General features: G+C 56.0%; 1 protein-coding gene across 2 annotated transcripts in view; it reads right to left on the reverse strand.

Moving 5' to 3' along the window:
* Window positions 1–6,000, reverse strand: part of SLC6A6 (solute carrier family 6 (neurotransmitter transporter), member 6) — a 69,008-nt gene that overhangs the window by 46,795 nt on the left and 16,213 nt on the right. Inside the window, exon 1 of one of the 2 annotated variants that reach the window (XM_006758324.2) lies at window positions 1,111–1,565. The exons of the other annotated variant lie outside the window; for it this stretch is intronic. The gene's annotated coding sequence lies outside the window, so the exon portion shown is untranslated. Of the gene's footprint in view, window positions 1–1,110; window positions 1,566–6,000 lie in introns of those variants that run through there. 2 annotated transcript variants of the gene reach the window in all.

Genomic DNA, 6,000 nt, shown 5'->3' on the forward strand with positions numbered 1-6,000 from the left:
TGCTTGCTGGATAAACATTTACTGACAGCCTACCCTAGGTGCCAGGCACGGCTCTAGGAATTGGGGGTGTGGACATGAGCCCTGAGGAGCTGACATTCCAGAAGGAGAGACGGACACTAAGCACAAACATGAGTTACGACCGGACCAGCACGTAGACAACAACCAAACGGGATGAGGTGTAGGTGATGGGGCAAGGGCCGGGGGTGGGGGGGTTGGGGGGAGTCGCGAGGAAGGGAAGGGTGTGCCAGAGAGGCCCCTGTGAGGGGGTGACATTTCATAACTGAGGACTGGCTCTGGGCAGGCCCCATGCTTAGCCCATTCAGGCACCAACTCATTTATTCCTCTTAGAAGCCTGGACGAAAGACTGAGGCCCAGAGAGGTGAGCCACTTGCCCACAAGTCACACACTGGGATTCATTCGCACCCAGACTGTCGGCTCCAGGGTCTGTGCTTTTACCTATATTGAAGCCGAGATCTGCAAACATCAGGGGGAATGGTGTTCTCAGAGCAGGGAACAGCGTGTGCAAAGAGGGCCACACTGGGCTTAGTAAAGGAACAGAGAAGGCCAGTGTGGGAACAGAGAAAAAGAGGGGGCAGGGCATGGGTGACCTGGAGAGGAGACAGAGTCTGGAGGCCAGGGTTAGGACCTAGATTTATTCGAAGGGTGGGCAGCCCCTGAGAGACTTGCTCTGCCCCACTGAAGGCTCGGCACATTCAGCTAAAAGCCCCTCCCTGTCCCTGACCACCTGGCCAACCCTCCCGGAGTAAGAGGGGATTTGAAGGCTCATGGTGGGCTTCTCACTGTAAGCAGTGGCGAGTGGGGACTTGACAGTCCCGGGTAACCCAGAGCTGTCCAGCCTCTTCCTCATGAGCCAAGCCCCTTGGGATGGGCTGAAGGTGGCTGCAAAGAGGCACCAGCCAAGGATGGGCAGTGGAACCCCCTCCCCTAAGCCCAGGGCCACACCACCAGGGACACAGAGAAGAAAACGTTCTTGAGCATCGTGTCTAGACCCCCTCACCCCTCCACAGGTGAGGGAAGAACAGGGTCAGCCTTTGACGCCATTGGATCTCAGACAAGTCCGTTCCCTGCACTGAGCAGGCCCTTACTCACCAAGAGCTGGTCAGAAGGAATCGCCCGACTGACTGTCCCACGCTGACTGAGCACCTACTGCACAGCCGGCCCCTGCAGGGGGCACAGGGTCACCTGCATGCCCTCGAGGTGCTAATGTCCAGAGACAGGGGAGGGGCTTGTCTTGTCAAAGTAACAGAAATTATTCTGCCAGTTCATAAGGACCGGAGCACGCGTCTGAGTCAAGAGGGAATGAGAGAGGCTTCAAGGAGGAAGTCTCATGACACGGCCTGGCTGGGCCCCTCAGCCGGGCCTGCGCCACAGGAAGACAGGGGTCCGGGAACAGGCAGGCCTCTCGGATCCTGTCTGACGGGGTTCGGACCCCAAAGGCCACTTAGATTTCCAGCACACGCCGGGCGCCGCCGCCATCACCACAGCTTAGCCAAAGGAGAGGATTAGGCGCATGACAAGGGCCGCCATGATGTCTGCTGGGTGCTTGGGGGCCTGTTTTCAGGCACCAGGCGGTGAGTCAGCAGGCAACAGCCTCCAGGCACTGACTCACCAGCCACAAGCCTGCCACTCTTCTCCGTCAGCTTCCCCACCACCCCGGGGCCCCAGCCTGGTTTTGCCGGAAGTGAGGGTTGTGGGGGTGGGGGTGGGGGGTCAGCCATGATCCTGAGCGGGCTCTGCAGAACCCAGGATTATTTCTGGAGGCCACAAAAAGAGATTTGAGAAAAAAGAAAGGCTTGGTTTTCATTTCCTCAAACTTCCCCTTTTGAGCTGTAAGAACCCTAACACCACCTCCTCTCACTGGCTGTGAAAGCAAACAGAGAGCAGCCCCTCCCTCGCTGTATAGAAACTGGAGAGAGACAGGCCCTGGGTGGCAAGGCCAGCTAATGGTACGCCAGTGGCCCAGTGCCCACTCCCTGCCCAGCCACTCCCAGCCAACGCTACACCAGAGGTCTGTGGGGCTCACAGCTCCATGGAAACCAGCCAGGGCCACTCTTTGCCGTAGGACATTGGGCAAGTCACCTCTAGGGCTCCGTGTTACCCTTTGTAAGGCGGACATAATACCGCACCAATGGCCGTGAAAACTCCCAGCTCAGTAAGTGTTTGTAAACAAGCTCCCCGTTGCTTCTCGTTGTTCCTCTTTTAAACCTGTCTCTGCTCAGTGAGGAAGGACTTTGTCTAACTTCCTAGCTGCACCCTTACCTCATCCTAACCTAGAAATTTAGCTCAAGGGCAGTTCGGTGCCTGCAGAATGAAACAGCCTGGGAGTCAGCAAACCCCAAGGGGATGGACCCACAAAGTCTGCCGCCAGTGCCCCTGTTTCAGAGCGAAGGTGCTTTAGTCTGGACGACTGGTCAGTTATCTGGAAGTCAAGTTTCACGTGTCCTCCGCCATCTGGAGCCCACCCAAGACTCCAGGGACTACTAAACCACACCTTCGCTCATGCTGTTCCCTTAGCCGGGCACACTGTTCCCCAAGTAACTCAAAGCAATAAATACCCAGGGCAAAGGCCGTGACATGCTTGGGCTCCATGGGCCAGGCCACACTCATCAGCCCATCATGTCACTATCTGTTTGCTCTTCTGTTGCCCAGAGCCTGGCTCAGTGAATATTGGTCAAACTGAACATTTAGGGCTCAGGACTCTGGGGACACTCAATATAGGAATAAAGATCTTCTACCTTTTAGCTGTGAGGGCTCCTCGACCAGGATAACAGCAATGGCAGGCGTTGAGGACAAAGGCAGGGAGGTCCACAGACGAAGGACGGGCCCTATGTGCTCTCCGCTAGAGAGTGGAATGTGTTCCAGCATGCATCTGAGTTCCCTCCAAAGGGTGTAAAACTCACAGTACAGCCCACACCAGCGTCGGGTGAGCTTGAGGGAGGACAGGCATTTCTCAGCTGTGGTTTCCCACACGTGCAGAACACCCTCCAGGGCGGCCCGGACAGCCCCATCTCCCTCAGGTTTTCATGTGCCACTGGTCCTCCTATGCCCTATTGCCACTGCTGGGCTTTTGCTGAGAACGGTGTGACCAATTCAAAGTTCTCCTTGGGAAACCTCCGTTTCTTCATCTGTAAAACCATCCTTTGCTGAAGTTCCTGGGTTCTTGGGCAGAGCGGGTGAATGACCAAAATCCTCGCATGTGCCTGAACATTGGCATCACCTGGGACTCTGGCCAAAATGACAGGTGCCTGGCCCACCCCAAACCTACGAAATCTGAGTTTTACTTAAAAGCTGTAAAACCAACCCCCAGACGCCCAGTGAATCTTAGAATCAGGTGAGGTTGGGAACGGGGATGCTAATGAACTGGGCGACGCTTGGTAAAACATAAGACAAAAGCAACCTATACAGAGGACTTGGTGATGGATAATGCGAATACGTGTGCGTGTGCGTGCGTGTGCACGTGTTACACGTGGACAGTCTCCCCTGCCGGGCTCTGAGCAGCAAGGGACTGGGCCCTGCTCGGTTTCACTTCCTCAGCCCCAGGAGGTCCTGGGCCTGCCCCGAGAACCATTGGCACATGGGTTCTCCTGTGCCCTATTGCCACTGCTCCTGGCAGTTCCCCTGGGGTGGGCACTTCTGTCCCCAGTTTACCGACAAGGGAACTAAGGCTCAAAGAGGTGATCGGACCTGGCCCAAGGTTACCCAGTGAGTGGCAGAGCCAGAATATGAACCCAGGACAAGGCCAACACTCCCTTTCTCTGCTTGGTCAAGTAAAAAAGAGCTTGAGAGACATAGGTGAGGGTTGTCAGGTGGACTGCCTGGGGCTCTGGGGCAGAGAGCTGAGTGGAGTGTGTGGGATCCATGCATCACAGACCCACAGACCCCCAACCCAGTGGGGAGCGGAGGAAGCCTGGGCCTGGCTCCAAAGTCTGGTGAGGCCCAGAGTCTAGCTGACTCAGGCAGCGTCTCCAAAGACAGGAACAAGGCACAAGTTCTATCGCCTGGGACTTGGGGACGCCCCTGGGGGTCACTTTTCCCCTAAAGTAGAGGCGCAGGTATGGTCTTCTCCAAAGGAGAAACACCTGTCCCTAAAGTGCCAGCTACCCAACCACAGGAAAGGCCCCAGGAGGCCCCAGTGAGGCCCAGCTCTGCCAGTGACCACTGCTTGACCAAGGCCAGGCCTGCCCCTGTGGGCTGTGCTTTAGGCCAGGTGACCAGGAGATCCAGCAACACACACACACACACACACACACACAATGCAGCTGATAGTAGACCAGACTCCCAGGGCAGAGGGGCGATCACATGAACTGACACAAGTAAACCCTCAGCACATAGCCAGGCACAGACAGGTGCATATTGAGATGTTATGCATGAGGGTGGCCACCTATTCACACTGGAGCAAATCTCACACACACACACACGCACACACAGCCCTCTCTCTTGAAGGCAACCAGCCCGGCAGAAGAAAATGTACTCCTTAAATAAATCTGTGCCTCAGTTTCCTCAAATACAGAATAGGAATAGTAATATCTCTGAGGGTCATGGGGATTAAATGAGCTAATATGTGTAGACCGCTTAGAACAACACCTGGATAAAGTGTCAGATACCAAGTTGATGGCCAAATTCATATACTCTCCCTAGAGCAGTGGCAGCCTGGACTCCTAGCCAAGGCCCTGCTGGGCACCACCAGGCCCACTGGGCACTTTACAGGTCACCTCACATAGCCAGGACCAGGGCTCCAATGCAGGTCAGCCATCTCTGCAACGAGGCCGTCACTCTAACACTCACCCAGTCTCCTTCCTCCCCGTTCCCCTTTCCCTTCTATTCCAACTTCCTCTCCCCTTCCTCAGTGGCAAGGATTGGGAAACCCTGGGGTTCCTCCTCTTCCCCCCACCCCCCAGTATATTGCTGACTGAGGGCAATGTGGGTGCCATGGGCTAGTGGCTTCCTGGAGATCTGAGCATGAATGTGGGAACCTCCTGTCATCTCCTCTACCTAGCCTTGGGGTGCAGTTCGTATAGCATCTCAGGTAGCTGCCCATGGCAGGACAGAGGGCAGGAGGAGGGGCAGGCAGCTAGACCAGGCCTGCAGCTCCCATACAAGGTATTGGGACCGTTCTAGCCCTCAGGGCTGTGGCGCCTGCCAAGCTGGGGAGGTGGAAGTTTCAGGGACTGGGGCCTGGACTTGAGAGCAAACAAAGGCTTTGCTGTGAACACTGCTGGGAAAGGGGACTGCACAGCAGCCTCGCCAACCTGTGGGGACAACTGCAGACAAGCTACTTGGAGCCGAGCAGCCAATGAGCCTCCCTCCCTCCTTCCTTCCCACTGGTCACTCTGGGCAGCTGTGAAGAAAACCTTCAGGAGAGGAAGGTGCCCCCCATGATGGCTGCAGCTGCAGAAATCAGACTGTGACCCCTCAACTACTCCTGGCAGCCTCAAAACCTCAGAGGTCGCTGAGTGCCTGAGACCCCTCCCCAAGCCATCACTGAATGACACAGCAGCCCAGGACCCCATGCCCAGAGTTCACAGATAAGGAGACTGAAGCCTGCAAGGGGAAGGGCCTTGCCAGGAAGCTCTAGTCAGGCTGCTAGGGATCAAACCCTGGCCGTGCTGTGTGGCCTAGGGAGCCTGCTTTCTATGCCTCAGTTTCCTCCGCAGAAAATGCAGCTGATAGTAGACCAGACTCCCAGGGCAGAGGGGCGATCCACATGAACTGACACAAGTAAACCCTCAGCACACAGCCAGGCACAGACAGGTGCATATTGCGATGTTATGCATGAGGGTGACCACCTATTCACACTGGAGCAAATCTCAGAGAAGTGCCTACTGGTAGGAAGGCAAGACAGCAGTGATCATTGTGGTTGCTCTCAGAGCATTCCAGAGCTTCATCCATGGCTGTCCAGTGTGCCAGGCCTCTGTCAACCTGGGTGAGCCTTCACCAGCTGCAAGTGCAAGGAGAAAGCCAAGGGCATTGAGTCAAGGC

The sequence above is a fragment of the Myotis davidii genome, unplaced genomic scaffold (genome assembly GCF_000327345.1).
Source record: "Myotis davidii unplaced genomic scaffold, ASM32734v1 scaffold73, whole genome shotgun sequence".
Classification (NCBI taxonomy): Eukaryota; Metazoa; Chordata; class Mammalia; order Chiroptera; family Vespertilionidae; genus Myotis; species Myotis davidii.